Raw genomic sequence first — 16,062 nt, 5'->3', positions numbered from 1 at the left:
ATAGTGTGCACTTTAGTTTACAATTTACCACGTGACATTATCCTCTTGGATAGTTTAAATCTCGAACAGTTTTCCCATCAAATTGACACTTGACAACAATGCAAGTGTCAAACAACGTGTCAAAAATCAGTGCACAAATTGCAAAGTTCAATCACTAAGAACCTTTGCTTTATGTACACTATGGTGTACACTTTAGTTTACACTTTGCCACATGCCCCGTTGGACAGTTTAAATTTCAAACAGTTTTCCCATCCAATTAACACCTGACAACAATGCAAGTATCAAACGACATGTAAAAAATTCGTGCACAACTAGCAAAGTTCAATCGGATAGCACCTTGCTACATGTATACTATGGTGTATAGTTAAGTTTACACTTTGTCACATGACATTATCCTTTCAGACAGTTTAAGTTTCAATCAGTTTTCCCATCTAATTGACACTTGACAACAATGCAAGTGTCAAACAATGCGTCGAAAATCAGTGTAGAAATAGCAAAGTTCAATCGGTAAGAGCCTTGCTACATGTACACTATGGTGTAATCTTTTGTTTACCCTTTGCCCCGTGACATTACCCTATTGGACAGTTTAAATTTCAAATAGTTTTTCCATCCAATTGATACTTGACAACAACACAAGTGTCAAACAACATGTCAAAAATCGATGTACAAATAGCAAAGTTCAATCGTTAAAAACGTTGCGACATGTACACTATGGTGTACACTTTAGTTTACACTTTGCCACATGACATTACCTTGCTCGACAGTTTAAATTTCAAACAGTTTTCACATCCAATTGACACTTGTCAGTAAAGCAAGTGTCAAACAACGTGTCAAAAATCAGTGTACAAAAAGTAAAGTTCAATCGGTAAGGACCATGCTACAAGTACACTATAGCGTACACTTTAGTTTACACTTTCCCACGTGACATTACCCTGTTGAACAGTTTAAATTTCAAACAACTTTTCCATCCTTTTGACACTGGAGAACACTGCAACTATCAAACAATGTGTCAAAAATCAGTGTACAAATAGTAAAGTTCAATCGATAATAACCTTGCTAAATGTACACTATGGTGTACACTTTAGTTTACACTTTGCCACGTGACATTACCCTGTTGGATAGTTTAAACATCAAATAGTTTTGCCATCCAATTGACACTTGACAACAAAGCAAGTGCCAAACAACGGTTCAAAAATTAGTGTACAAATAGCAACGTTCAATCGGTAAGAACCTTACTTCATGTACACTATGGTGTACACTTTAGTTTATACTTTGCAACGTGACATTACCCTATTGGCAGTTTAAATTTCAAATAGCTTTCCCATCCAATTGACACTTGACAACAATGCAAGTGTCAAACAAGGTGTCGAAAATCAGTGTACAAATAGCAAAGTTCAATCAATAAGGATCTTGCTACATGTACACTATGTTGTACACTTTAGTCTACAATTTGCCACGTAACATTACCCTTTTAGACATTTTAAATTTCAAATAGTTTTTCCATCCTATTGACACTTGGCTACAATGCAAGTGTCAAACAACGTGTCAAGAATTAGTGTACAAATAGTAGAGTTTAAGCGGTAGGAACCTTGCTATATGTACACTATGGTGTATAATTTAGTTTACACTTTGTCACGTGACATTATCCTGTTTGACAATTTAAATTTCAAATAGTTTTCCCACCCAATTGACACATGATAGCAGTACAAGTTTCAAACAACGTGTCAAAAATATGCGTACCAATAGCATAGTTCAATCGGTAAGAACCTTGCTTTATGTATACTATGGTGTACACTTTAGTTTACACTTTGCCACGTGCCCCGTTGGACAGTTTAAATTTCAAACAGTTTTCCCATCCAATTAACACTTGACAATAATGCAAGTATCAAACGACATGTAAAAAATTCGTGCACAACTAGCAAAGTTCAATCGGATAGCACCTTGCTACATGTATACTATGGTGTACAGTTAAGTTTACACTTTGCCACATGACATTATCCTTTTGGACAGTTTAAGTTTCAATCAGTTTTCCCATCCAATTGACACTTGACAACAATGCAAGTGTCAAACAATGTGTCGAAAATCAGTGTAGAAATAGCTAAGTTCAATCAGTAAGGGCCTTGCTACATGTACACTAAGGTATAATTTTTTGTTTACCCTTTGACCCGTGACATTACCCTATTGGACAGTTTAAATTTCAAACAGTTTTTCCATCCAATTGATACTTGACAACAACACAAGTGTCAAACAACATGTCAAAAATCGATGTACAAATAGCAAAGTTCAATCGTAGCAAAGTTCAATCGTTAAGAACGTTGCGACATGTACACTATGGTGTACACTTTAGTTTACACTTTGCCACGTGACATTACCCTGCTGGATAGTTTAAATTTCAAATAGTTTTCACATCCAATTGACACTTGACAATAAAGCAAGTGTCAAACAACGTGTCAAAAATCAGTGTACAAAAAGTAAAGTTCAATCCGTAAGGACCGTGCTACAAGTACACTATAGCGTACACTTTAGTTTACACTTTCCCACATGACATTACCCTGTTGAACAGTTTAAATTCAAACAACTTTTTCCATCCTTTTGACACTTGAGAACACTGCAAGTATCAAACAATGTGTCAAAAATCAGTGTACAAATAGTAAAGTTCAATCGATAAGAACCTTGCTAAATGTACACTATGGTGTACACTTTAGTTTGCACTTTGCCACGTGACATTACCCTGTTGGATAGTTTAAACATCAAATAGTTTTTCCATCCAATTGGCACTTAACAAAAATGCAAGTGTTAAACAATGTGTCAAAAATTAGTATACAAATAGCAAAGTTCAATCGGTAAGGACCTTGCTACATGTACACTATGGTGTACACTTTAGTTTACACTTTGCCACGTGACATTATGCTGTTGGACAATTTAAATTTTAAGCAGTTTTCCAAACCAATTGACACTTAACTACGATGTAAGTGTGAAACAACGTGTCCAAAATCAGTGTAAAAATAGCAATGTTGAATCGGAAGAACTTTGCTATATGTACACTATGGTGTACAGTTTAGTTTACACTTTTCCAAGTGATATTACCATGTTGGATAGTTTAAACTTCAAACGATTTTCACGTCCAATTGACACTTGACAACAATGCAAGTGCGAAACAATGCGTCAAATATCAGTGTACAAATTGTAAAATTCAATCGGTAAGAACCTAGCTACATGTAAACTATGGTGTGTATAAATAGCAAAGTTCAATCGGTAAGAACCATGTTACATGTACACTATGGTGTACACTTTAGTTTACACTTTCCCATGTGATGTTACCCCTTTGAAAAATTTAAATTTCAAACAGTTTTTCTTTCAAATTGACACATGACAACAATGCAAGTGTTAAACAACTTGTCAAAAATTAGTGTACGAATGGCAAAGTTCAATCGGTAAAAATCTTGTGACATGTACACTATGGTGTATACTTTAGTTTACACTTTGCCATGTGTCATTACCCTGTTAGGCAGTTTAAATTTCAAATAGTTTTCCCATCGAACTGACACTCGACAACAATGCAAGTGTCGAAGAATGTGTTAAAAATCATTATACAATTAGCAAAGTCGAATCGGTAAGAACCTTGCTACATGTACACTATGGTGTACACTTTAGTTTACACTTTGCCACATGACATAACCCTGTTGGGCAGTTAAAATTTCAAATAGTTTTCCCATCCCATTGACACTTGACAAAAATGCTAGTGTCAAACAACGTGTCAAAAATAAGTGTACAACTATCGGAGTTCAATCAGTAAGAACCTTTCGACATGTACACTATGATGTACACTTTAGTTTTCACTTTGCCACGTGACATTACCCTGTTGGAAAGTTTAAATTTCAAATAATTTTCCCATCCAATTGAGGCTTGACAGCAATGCAAGTGTCAAACAACGTGTTAAAAATCAGTGTACAAATAGCAAAGCCCAATAGGTAAGGACCTTGCTACATGTACACTATGGTGTACACTTTAGTTTACACTTTATCTCGTGACATTACCCTGTTGGATAGTTTAAATTTCGAACAATTTTCCCATCTAATTGACACCAGACTACAATGCAAGTGTCAAACAACATGTCAAAAATCAGTGTACAAATAGCAAAGTTCAATCGGCAAGAACCTTGCTACATGTAAACTATGTTGCACACTTTAGTTTCCACTTTGCCACGTGACATTACCCTATTGGACAGTTTAAATTTCAAACAGCTTTCCCATCCAATGGACACTTGACAACAAGGCCAGTGTCAAACAACGTGTCGAAAATCAGTGGACAAATAGCAATGTTCAATCGGTAAGGACCTTGCTACAAGTACACCAAGGCGTACACTTTAGTTTACACTTTGCCACGCGACATTACCCTGTTGAACAGTTTAAATTTCAAAGAGCTTTCCCATCCTTTTGACACTTGACAACAATGCAAGTATCAAACAATGTGTCAATAATCAGTGTACAAATAGCAAAGATCAATTGCTAAGAATCTTTCTATATGTACACTATGGTGTACACTTTACAATTTACCATGTGACACTACCCTATTGGACAGTTTAAATTTCAAAGATTTTTCTCATCCAATTAACACTTGACAACAATGCAAGTGTCAAACAACGTGTCAAAAATTAGTGCATAAATTGAAAAGTTCAATCAATAAGAACCTTGCGACATGTACACTATGGGCTACACACTTTAGTTTACACTTTGCCACGTGACATTACCCTGTTGGATAGTTTAAATTTCAAACAGTTTTTCCATCCAATTGACACTTGACAACAGGCTAGTATCAAACAATGTGTTGAAAATCAATGCACAAATAGCAAAATTCAATTGGTAAGGACCTTGTTACAAGTACACTAAGGCGTACACTTTAGTTTACACTTTGCCACGCGACATTACCCCATTGAACAGGTTAAACAGTTTTCCCATCCTTTTGACACTTGACAGCAATGCAAGTATCAAACAATGTGTCAAAAATCAGTGTACAAATAGCAAAATTCAATCGCTAAGAATCTTTCTATATGTACACTATGGTGTACACTTTAATTTGCAATTTGCCACGTGACATAACCCAGTTCGACAATTTAAATTTCAAACAGTTTTCCCATCCAATTGACACTTGACAACAATCTAAGTGTCAAATAATGTGTCAAAAATCAGTGCACAAATTGCAAAGTTCAATCGGTAAGAATCTTGTGACATGTACACTATGGGCTACACACTTTAGTTTACACTTTGCCACGTAACATTACCTTATCGGACAGTTTAAGTTTCAAACAGTTTTGCCATCGAATTGACACTTGACAACAATACAAGTGTCAAACAACGGGTCAAAAATAGTGTACAAATAGCAAAGTTCAATCGGTAAGAACCTTACTACATGTACACTTTAGTTTATACTTTTCAATGTGACATTACCCTGTTCGCAGTTTAAATTTCAAGTGGTTTTCCCATCCACTTGACACTTGACAACAATGCAAGTGTCAAACAACATGTCAAAAATCAGGGTAAAAATATCAAAGTTCAATCGGTAAGGACCTTGCTACATGTACACTATGGTGTACACTTTAGTCTACAATTTCCCACATAACGTAACCCTCTTGGGCATTTTAAATTTTAAACTATTTTCCCATCCTATTGACACTTGATTATGATGCAAGTGTCAAACAACATGTCAAGAATCAGTGGACAAATAGCAGAATTTAAGTGGTAGGAGCCTTGCTACATGTACACTATGTTGTACACTTTAGTTTACACTTTGCCACGTGACATTATCCTGTTGGACAATTTAAATTTCAAACAGTTTTTTCATCCAATTAACACATGACAACGATGTAAGTTTCAAACAACGTGTCAAAAATATGCGTACCAGTAGCATATTTCAATTGGCAAGAACCTTACTTTATGTACACTATGGTGTACACTTTAGTTTTCACATTGCCACGTACCCGTTAGACAGTTTAAATTTTAAATAGTTTTCCCATCCAATTGACACTTGACAACAATGCATGTGTCTAACAACGTGTCAAAAATCAGAGCACAAATTGCAAAGTTCAATCGGTAAGAACCTTGCGACATGTACACTATGGGCTACACACTTTAGTTTACACTTTGCCACGTGACATTAACTTGTTGGATAGTTTAGGTTTCAAATAGTGTTCCCATCCAATTGACACTTGACAATAATGCAAGTGTCAAACAATGGGTCAAAAATCAGTGTACAAATAGCAAAGTTCAATCGGTAAGACCTTACTACGCGTACACTATGGTGTACACTTTAGTTTGTACTTTACAACGTGACATCACCCTGTTGGCAGTTTAAATTTCAAATGGTTTTCCCATACACTTGACACTTGACAACAATGCAAGTGTCAAACAACGTGTTAAAAATCAGGGTACAAATAGTAAAGTTTAATCGGTAAGGACCTTGCTACATGTGCACTATGGTGTACACTTTAGTCTAAAATTTTCCACGTAACATTACTCTGTTGGGCATTTTAAATTTCAAACAGTTTTCCCATCCTATTGACACTTGACTACAATGCAAGTGTCAAACAACGTGTCAAGAATCAGTGTACAAATGGTAGAGTTTAAGTGGTAGGAACCTTGCTACATGTATACTATGGTGTACACTTTAGTTTACACTTTGCCACGTGACATTATCCTATTGGACAATTTAAATTTCAAACAACGTGTCAAAAATATGCGTACCAATAGCATATTTCAATTGGTAAGAATGTTTCTTTGTGGATACTATGGTGTACACTTTAGTTTACACTTTAGTTTACACTTTGCCACGTACCTCGTTGGACAGTTTAAATTTCAAACAATTTTCCCATCCAATTGACACTTAGCAACAACGCAAGTGTCAAACAACGTGTAAAAAATCAGTGCACAACTAGCAAAGTTCAATCGGTAAGCACCTTGCTACATGTACACTATGGTGTACACTTAAGTTTACACTTTGCCATATGACATTACCCTGTTGGACAGTTTAAGTTTCAAATAGTTTTCCCATCCAATTGACACTTGACAACAATGCAAGTGTAAAACAACGTGTCAAAAATCAGTGTACAAATTGAAAAGTTCAATCGGTAAGGACCTTGTTACATGTACACTACGGTGTAATCTTTAGTTTATCCTTTGCCACATGACATTACCCTATTGGACAGTTTAAATTTCAAATAGTTTTTTCATCCAACTGACACTTGGCAACAACACAAGTGTCAAATAATGTGTTGGAAATCAGTGTACAAATAGCAAAGTTCAATCGATAAGAACGCTGCGACATGTACACTATGGTGTATACTTTAGTTTACACTTTGCCACGTGACATTACCCCGTTGGATAGTTTAAATTTCAATCATTTTTCCCATCCAATCGACTCTTGATAGCAATGCAAGTATCAAACAACGTGTCAAAAATAAGTGTACAAAAAGCAAAGTTCAACCGGTAAGCACCGTGCTAGAAGTAAACTATAGCGTACACTTTAGTTTACACTTTGCCACTTGACATTACCCTATTGGACAGTTTAAATTTCAAACAACTTTTCCATCCTTTTGACACTTGACAACAAAGCAAGTATCAAATAATGTGTCAAAGATCAGTGTACAAATAGCAAAGTTCAATCGGTAAGAACCTTGCTAAATGTACACTTTAGTTTACACTTTGCCATGTGACATTACCCTGTTGGACAGTTTAAATATCAAGCAATTTTGCCATCCAATTGGCACTTGACAATAATGCAAGTGTCAAACAACGTGTCAAATTAGTGTATGAATAGCTAAGTTCAATCGCTAAGAATATTTCTATATGTACACCGTGGTGTACACTTTAGTTTACACATTGCCACGTGAATTTACCCTGTTGGACAGTTTAAATTTCATACAATTTTCCCATCCATTCGAACTTGATAATAATGCAAGTGTCAAACAACATGTCAAAAATCAGAGCACAAATTACAAAGCTCAATCTGTAAGAACCTTGCGACATGTAAACTATTGTGTATACACTTTAATTTACACTTTGCCACGTGACATTACACTACTGCACAGTTTTAATTTCAAAATAGTTTTCCCATCCAATTGACACTCGACAATAATGCCAGTGTCAAACAACGTGTCGAAAATCAGTGTACAAATAGAAAAGTTCAATCGGTAAGGACCTTGCTACAAGTACACTAAGGCGTACACTTTAGTTTACACTTTGCCACACGACATTACCTAGTTGGAAAGTATAAATTTTAAACAGTTTTCCCATCAAATTGACACTTGAAAACAATGCAAGTGTCAAACAACATGTCCAAAATCAGCACACAAATAGCGAAGTTCAATCGCTAAGAATCTTGCGACATGTACACTATGGTGTACACTTTACCACGTGATATTACCTATTGGATTGTTTTAATTTCAAATAATTTTCCCATCCAATTGATACTTGACAGGAATGTAAGTGTCAAACAACGTGTCAAAAATTAGTGTACAAATAATAAAGTCCAATCGGTAAGGACCTTGCTACATGTACACTGTGGTGTACACTTTAGTTTACACTTTGTCACGTGACATTACTCTGATGGACAGTTTAAATTTCAAGTAGTTTTCCCATCCAATTGACACTTGACTACAGTGCAAGTGTCAAACAACGTGTCAATAATCAGTGTACAAATAACAAATTTTATGCGGTATGAACCTTGCTCAATATACACTATGGTGTACACTTTAGTTTATACTTTGTCACGTCACATTACCCTGTTGGACAATTTAGATTTCAAACAGCTTACACATCCAATTAACACTTGACAACAATGCAAGTGTCAAAAAATGTGTCAAAAATCAGTATACAAATAGCAAAGTTCAATCGTTATGAACCTTACTACATGTACACAATGTTGTACACTTTAGTTTACAGTTTTCCACGTGACTTTACCTTATTGGACAGTTTAAATTTCAAACAGTTTTCCCATCCAATTGACTCTTGACAGCAATGCAAGTGTCAACCAACGTGATGAAAATCAGTGTATAAATAGTAAAGTCCAATTGGTAAGGACATTGCTACATGTACACTATGGTGTACACTTTAGTTTTCACTTGCCACTTGACATTACCTTGTTGGATAGTTTAAATTTCAAACAGTTTTTCCATCCAATTGACACTTGACTACAACACAAGTGTCAAACGATGTGTCAAGAATCAGTGTACAAATTGCAAAGTTTAAGCGGCAGGAACCTTGCTACATGTACACTATAGTGTACACTTTAGTTTACACTTTGTCACGTGACAATGCTTTGTTGGACTGCTTAAATTTCAAAGAGTTTTCCCATCCAATTGACACTTGACAACAATGCAAGTGTCAAATAACGGGTAAAAAATCAGTATACAAATAGCAAAGTTCAATCGGTAAGAACCTTACTACATATACACTATGGTGTACACTTTAGTTTAGACTTTGCAACGTGACATTACCCTATTGGCAGTTTAAATTTCAATTGATTTTCCCATCCAATTGGCACTTGATAGCAATGCAAGTGTCAAACAACGTGTCGAAAATCAGTGTATAAATAGAAAAGTTCAATCTGTATGGACCTTGCTACATGTACACTATGGTGTACACTTTAGTTTACACTTTGCCACGTGACATTATCCTGTTGGATAATTTAAATTTCAAACAGTTTTCCCATCCAATTGACACATGACGACAATGCAAGTTTCAAACAACGTCAAAAATATGCATACCAATAGCATAGTTCAATCGATAGGAACCTTGCTTTATGTACACTATGGTGTACACTTTAGTTTACACTTTGCTACGTGCCCCGTTGTACAGTTTAAATTTCAAACAGTTTTCCCATCCAATTGACCCTTCACAACATTGCAAGTGTCAAACAACGTGTAAATAATCAGTGCACAGTTTGGAAAGTTCAATCGGTAAGAACCTTGCTACATGTACACTATGGTGTACACTTAAGTTTACACTTTGCCACATGACATTATCCTATTGGATAGTTTAAGTTCCAAATAGTTTTCCCATCCAATTGACACTTGACAACAAAGCAAGTGTCAAACAACGTGTCGAAAATCTGTGTACAAATAGCAATGTTCAATCGGTAAGGACCTTGCTACACGTAGACTATGGAGTCATCTTTAGTTTGCCCTTTTCCACTTGACATTACGCAGTTGGACAGTTTAAATTTCAAATATTTTTTCCATCCAACTAACACTTAACAACAACACAAGTGTCAAACAATGTGTCGAAAATCGGTGTACAAATAGCAAAGTTCAATCGGTAAGAACGTTACGATATGTACACTATGGTGTACACTTTAGTTTACACTTTGCCACGTGACATTACCCTGTTGGATAGTTTAAATTTCAAACATTTTTCCCATCCAATTGACACTTGACAACAAGGCCAGTGTCAAACAACGTGTCGAAAATCAGTGTATAAATAGTAAAGTTCAATCGGTAAGGAACTTGCTTCAAGTGCACTAAGGCGTACACTTTAGTTTATACTTTGCCACGCGACATTACACTGTTGGACAATTTAAATTTCAAACAGTTTTCCCATCCTTTTTGCACTTGACAACAATGCAAGTATCAAACAATGTGTCAAAAATCAGTGTACAAATAGCAAAGTTCAGTCGCTAAGAATCTTTCTATATGTACACTATGGTGTACACTTTAGTTTACAATTTACCACGTGAGATTACCCAATTGGACAGTTTAGATTTCCAGCAATTTTCCATCCAATTGACAATTCACAATAGTGCAAGTGTCAAACAACTTGTCAAAAATTGGTGCACAAATTGCAAAGTTCAATCGGTAAAAATGTTGCAGCATGTACACTATGGGCTACACACTTTAGTTTACACTTTGACACGTGATATTACCTTGTTGGATAGTTTAAGTTTCAAACAGTTTTCTCATCAATTTTACACTCGACAACAATGAAAGTGTCAAACAACAGGTCAAAAATCAGTATACAAATAGCAAAGTTCAATCGGTAAGAACCTTACTACATGTATACTATGGTGTAAACTTTAGTTTATACTTTACAACGTGACATTACCCTGTTGGCAGTTTAAATTTCAAATGGTTTTCCCATCCAATTTAACACTTTATAACAATGCAAGTGTCAAACAACGTGTCAAAAATAAGTGTAAAAATAGCAAAGTTCAATCAGTACAGACCTTGCTACATGTACCCTATGGTGTACACTTTAGTCTACAATTTGCCACGTAATATTACCCTGTCGGACATTTTAAATTTCAAACAGTTTTCCCATCCTATAGACACTTGACTACAATGCAAGTGTTAAATAACGTGTCAAGAATCAGTGTACAAATAATAGAGTTTAAGCGGTAGGAACCTTGCTACATGTACACTACGGTGTATACTTTAGTTTACACTTTGCCATGTGACATTATCCTATTGGATAATTTAAAGTTTAAATAGTTTTTCCATCCAAGTGACACATGACAACAATGCAAGTTTCAAAAAACGTGTCAAAAATATGCGTACTGATAAGTGTGTTTTTACACACTTATTTAGCTCACAAACATGACTTAAACATGGACAAAGTTTAATCTTGTTAAATTCATGCAATGTAGGTGTTTCTATGGAAAAGATGGAATTCAAAAGAAAAGAGCCGAAAAAGGACCAAAACGGAACAAAGCGATAATTCGGGAACCAAAGGTGCAAATATTGGAAAGTTGAGCTAAAGTACAGAATTAGAATGAAAATACACCAAGTATGAGATTGAGGATGATACAAGATGATTGGAGGAAGAAAGAAGTAACATTGGACTGAATTGAAGAAAAGTGAAAGATGAAGGACTAAATTGCAATTAATAAAAAGATTAGCCGAGCAAATGATCAAGGAATTGATTGGCCAGAACATCAATTAGGAGTCAATATTTGATAATGGAACAAAGGAAAGAAAGAAAAGAGATCAAGAAAAGAGAAAACGAAGTTTAGGGACCAAAATGACAAGGTTGTAACTTTACAACCTTGCGGCCACATGCAACAACACCATGCGGCCGCACATGGTGGTGCAGGGTTTTCATTGAGGAGAAAAATTGAACCATGCGGCCGCATGGCCTTATTTTCGAGAAAAAAATCTGAACTCCTATTTTTAATTAAAACTCTTTGGGGGCTCCGTGAGGACATGATATAAAAGCCAAAATTTATCAAAATTAGGGTAGAACGTCCAGGAAGAAGAAGAATACAACTTTTGGAGGCAAGGAACACGAACTTGAAGCCGATTTCACAAGGATTCAAAGGGATTTTGAAGGTTTTATTCAAAATTTTAGATTTAAAGAACTTTCATACGGGTGTTATTCTATCCATTCATTAATTTCATTTTGTTTTGTGTAATTATGAATCTTCTAGGCTAGGTTTTCAATTACTAGGTGATCGATGAACCGTTTTTTGTTATTTTAATTCTATATTTCATGAATTTAATATAAAGATTCGTTTGGATAATTTGATTGATTTTTATGCATTACTTTTCTTCCGCAATTAGTGGCCAATGATTGTTTGGGTATTGATGACTTATTTCGTACATTCGAGAGAAGTGGAATAGGTTTGATAAGGTATAAATTAACATAGGGTCCGATAGGGGATAGAGATATACCCCTATGCTTTATGCAATTCTTAAATTGTTCACAAAACTACATGCATTCTTGTATGTTTGCATCATCCATAGAGATATAGGCTGGTGGTGTGTAAGAATAGGTCTAATATATATCGAGAGAGTATATTGGATAGAATTAGGAACATTGAATTGGCAAATTTTAATCGAATCATTAATTTTATGAAATTAGGGTTTTTATAACTTCAATTGGGGATTCGTAATCCTAGTGACTTTACTTGATTAATTTCCATAAATTAGCTTTTGAATTTGCATAATTTCATTTACTTGAGTGTTTGAGTCATTTGATTAGAGAAATTTTGAAATTAGGGTTTCTAATTTAGAAATTAGGGTTTTCAATAGAAACTAGGGTTTTTAGTTGAAATTACGGCTTCTTAATTGAAATTAGGGCTTTTTGCATTTAGACCATATTTTCAGTCAATTAGATTCGGTTAAGGCTAGATTATATAGAATTGAACTACTCAATCTCTAAGGGACGATATTCGGACTTTTTAAAATCCACTTTATTACTTGTTACGAACCGTACACTTGCGATAGTTTTAAATCGAAAGAATTATTTCGTGAACAAGTTTTTGGCGCCGTTGCCGAGGATTGAGTATTCGTTTAATTTTATTCAATTTTGCACTAATTCGAACTTTTTATTTTTAATTTATTTTAGTTCATTTTATTTTATTGTTAGTTAGTTTTATTACATAAGTGCATATTTTAGTTACTTAAATCCTTAAATTAAATTCTATTGCAGAAGTGCATGCCAAGATCTGTTGAAGAAGATCTACTCCCAACCAACCCAAAGATTGAATGAAGCTTCAGAAGAAGGCAGAGAGAAAACAGAGCAGCGAGAAATCAGATGGAGAACGTACAACACAATCTTGTTATACAAACCAATGAAAGAGGGGAAGAAGACGAAGGAAACATGCTCGTTGGAGAGTTCATGACCCCTCAAATTATTCAAAGCCAGTCCAGCATTGTGTATCCACTGTTCGGGCAGCAAATTTCCAGTTGAAGACAAATGTGATACAACCGTTCTAGAACGGACATTAGTTTTATGGAAGAGTTGAAGAGAACCCTCACACGCATGTCTCGCGCTTCTTAGAGATGTGCCACCACTTCAGATATCAAGGAATCTCTGATGATGCCATAAGATTAAGACTGTTTCCACACACTTTGCGGGACAAGGCGATTGAATGGCTTGATTCTCAGCCGATAGCCAGCATTACTACCTGGAATAACCTAGCTCAGAAGTTCTGTACTAAGTTCTTCCCACCAGCCAAGATTGCAAAGCTAAAGCACGACATATCTATCTTCAGGCAAGGTGAATCTGAGAATTTTGATGAGGCTTGGAACAGATTCAAAAATCTACTAAGGAAGTGTTCGCACCACGGGATTAGCAAGGGACTTCAGGTCCAATATTTCTATGCAGGGCTACTTCCAGCTTTCAAGAGCATGGTCGACTCTTCAGCTAATGGGTCATTGTCCATGAAAACAATTGATGAAGCATTGAAGTTATATGAGACAATGGCTACAACCTCAGAAATTTGGACCATGGAACGAGTAGTACCAAAGAAGACACTAGGAGTTTATGAAGTGGATGTATATTCAACGTTATCTGCTAAGATTGACTCCTTATTTCACAAGGTGGAAAACATTACCCAGTCAGCTAATGTAGCATAGACAAAGAAGGCAAATTGTGAGGAATGTAGAGCGGAGCATGTGACAGCAGAATGCCCAATTTTGACACAACGAAAAGAGCAAGCAGATTTTGCTCAATGGGGACAACGCCAGCAGAATAATGTGTATGGAGAGACCTTCAACCCAAGCTGGAAAAAGCACCCAACTTTTCTTGGAGCAACCAAAATCAGAACAGGCCACAAGGGCAATATCAACAGCAAGAGAAGAAGCCTCAATTGGAAGAAATGTTCGGCAAATTCATGGAGCAGACCAACCAATATATAGAGGCGAACAACCAATTCATGAAGAAGACAGAGACCACTCTTCAGGACCAGAATGTAGCCATTAAGAATTTGGAAACTCAGATGGGATAGATGGCAGTTGCATTAATAGGTAGAGCACTAGGCAGCCTGCCAAGTAACACAAAAGTCAATCCGAAAGAGCATGCAAAGGCTATGAAAATGAGAAGTGGGGTGGAATTGCCTGAGAGACAAGTGAATAATCTCGTGGCAAACACAGAAGAGGTGTCTCCTGAAGTAGAAGAGAATCTGGAGCAAGAAGAGCAGACAGAAGAGCCAACATCGAGAGTAAATAAAGGAAACTCAAGGGATAAAGAAACTGTAGCTGTGAACCCTTATGAGCCACCCATACCGTTCCCACAGAGATTGAAGAAGCAAAAGATGGAACAGCAATACAAGAAGTTTCTCGAGGTCTTCAAGAAGCTCCATATCAACATCCCATTCGCTGAAGCACTGGTTCAGATGCCTAGCTATGCAAAATTCCTAAAAGACATCCTATCAAACAAAAGGAAGCTAGAAGATCATGAGACAGTTATGCTAACAGAGGAGTGCAGTGCCAGGATTCAGAGAAAGCTCCCGCCAAAATTAAAAGATCCAGGGAGTTTCACTATCCCTTGTACCATTGGTGAATTTTATTTTGATAAAGCTTTATGTGATCTTGGTGCAAGTATTAACTTAATGCCATTGTCTGTTTTCAGGAAATTAGGATTGGGAGAAGCTAAAGCTACCACGGTAACCTTACAGCTGGCTGACAGATCATTAACACATCCACGAGGAATAATTGAAGACGTGTTGGTTAAAGTGGAGAAGTTCATATTCCCAGCAGACTTTCTGATTCTGGATATGGAAGAAGATAAAGATGTTCCTTTAATACTGGGCAGACCATTCTTAGCCACAGGCAGAGCTTTGATCGACGTTCAGAATGGGCAGTTGATACTGAGATTGGGAGAAGAATAGGTTTCATTCAATGTCTTCAAGGCCATGAAATTGCCAATAGAGACTGACATATGTTTCAGGGTTGACATGATTGATTAAATGATTGAAGAGTCATTTACACTGCAAAACCCATCAGATGCATTGGACGCCTGCATTGCATATTCTAAATCCACGAATTTTGATTCTGAAGACATAGAAATGTGTACAAGATTTTTGAAGTCCAACCTACCTTACACGCGGAAATGATACTTTGAGGAGCTTGGGACAGGGCCAGAGAAATCACAGCCATCTATTCTGAAGCCACCAAAGTTAGAACTTAAGCAACTGTCCCCACACTTAAGATATGCATATTTGGGGGAGTCCAATACACTTCCAGTCATAATTTCAAACATGGTTAGTGAAGTGGAGGAGGAAAAACTTCTTAGGGTGCTTCGAGATAACAAGCAAGCAATTAGGTGGACCATAGCTGATATCAAAGGTATC

General features: G+C 36.1%; 1 pseudogene; it reads left to right on the top strand.

The window, feature by feature from the left end:
- The first annotated feature begins 14,718 nt into the window (after positions 1-14,718).
- Positions 14,719-15,678, top strand: LOC111392111 (annotated as a pseudogene).
- Positions 15,679-16,062: the final 384 nt, after the last annotated feature.

Source organism: Olea europaea, unplaced genomic scaffold (genome assembly GCF_002742605.1).
Source record: "Olea europaea var. sylvestris unplaced genomic scaffold, O_europaea_v1 scaffold880, whole genome shotgun sequence".
NCBI classification, from domain to species: domain Eukaryota; kingdom Viridiplantae; phylum Streptophyta; class Magnoliopsida; order Lamiales; family Oleaceae; genus Olea; species Olea europaea.
Note: the sequence above shows the minus strand (reverse complement) of the source record. Positions and strands in the feature narration are given on the sequence as shown.